Below are 1,657 nucleotides of genomic sequence, written 5' to 3'. Positions count from 1 at the left end.
TCCTTGCTATTCCTTATGTCCTTTTTACTGGTGTTTTCTCTGACTGGGATTCTTCCCTGTAGGCATTTTTTTTTTCCAAATGCTCTTTTCAGTGAACTCTTCCATCAGCACACTATGAGTGTTGCCCTACAACTCACCTTTAGTGGTTAAATTATTTAACATGGTTAATTTTTAAAAAATCCTTATTTACTGCATTATTTACATATTGTTTGCTCCCTCTGTTAGAATAAAAGTTATAGGGATGCAGGGATTTTTCATTGTTTTGATATCTGATATGTTCCAAGCTTTTAGATCAGTAATTAGCACAAAATAAGCATCATATGAATATTTATTAATTGAAAAAAAATAACATGAATATTTATTGAGTGATAAATATGACTTTCCATGTAACTGGGAATCGAGTCAAATCTACCAGATATATAGAAGGTTACAGAATGGAGAGAAGGTAGGTCACAAACACACAAGGGAGGTCTGGATGTTTTTATAAGAAGTGATTATTTCAAGTGAAATATGTACAATTGTAATTAGTCAATTAAAATAAAATTAAAAAGTAAGCAATCAAAAGTAAACAAAATAAAAGAAATCTTCGATCTACTAGATTTTCTGTTTATTGAGGTTCATTAGAATAAAAACATTTAATTTTCAAAATCAGGTAGAGCATGGTGAAATTACTTGTAAATGAAAAACAATACATCAAATATTTTTCTTTATAAAATCATAAAAGTAGCTTCAAAAAGGTTTTATCACATTCATTCATGAAGCAAACATGTTTCCAAACCAATTATACCCAAGGTTAGGCTTTTGATATGTGAATAATACAGAAATAAATCACATTAAACCTTATCTTTCAAAAGATACATAATCGTCCTGTAGTAATAAACATCTCTCAGCATGAACAGCTTGAAGAGTATATATTTTTTATTCAAAATAAAATAGCTGAAATTTTGTTAGCATTGCCTTCTCATACCACAACAAGAGAAAGGAAGTTGAGTACATAATAAGAATATATTCATTACTCATGTATTTGTCTATTATTCATTAAACAAATATTTATGACAAGTAACCCTGAGACAGTTATTATCTTAGGCAATGATGGATGGGTAAGAGAATGTCTCTTTGTTCATAAAATTTATATATATATTTTATTTTAACTTCTCATTATACATTCTCCTTGGTTTTCATGACTCTGTACGTGTTCCTCTCACCCCCTCCTTTTCTCTCCTTCCCCTCTACATCATACCTGTTCACTTGTCATAAAAAGTTCAAAACATTGTTGTGATTGTTGTGTCTTCCCCCCCCATTTGTTTGTGTGTGTGTGTGTGTTTATTTATTTATTTATTTATTTATTTATTTTTACCTCCCACAAATAAGTGAAAACGTGGTATTTCTCTTTCTGTGCCTGATTTGTTTCACTTAAAATAATTATCTCTAAGTCCATCCATGTTGTGAATGCTAGTATGTCATTCTTTTTTATAGCCGAGTAGAATTCCATTGTGTAGATATACCACATTTTTCGTATCCACTCATCTGATGACAGACATCTGAGCTGGTTCCAACTGTTAGCTATTGTAAATAGCACTGCAATAAACACTGTAGCACTAGTATCCCTTCTGCATGATGATTTCCATTCCTCTGGGTATATTCCCAGCAGTGGGAT

The sequence above is a fragment of the Galeopterus variegatus genome, unplaced genomic scaffold (genome assembly GCF_000696425.1).
Source record: "Galeopterus variegatus unplaced genomic scaffold, G_variegatus-3.0.2 Scaffold11838, whole genome shotgun sequence".
In the NCBI taxonomy this organism is placed as follows: domain Eukaryota; kingdom Metazoa; phylum Chordata; class Mammalia; order Dermoptera; family Cynocephalidae; genus Galeopterus; species Galeopterus variegatus.
This window is presented reverse-complemented; position numbering follows the sequence as displayed.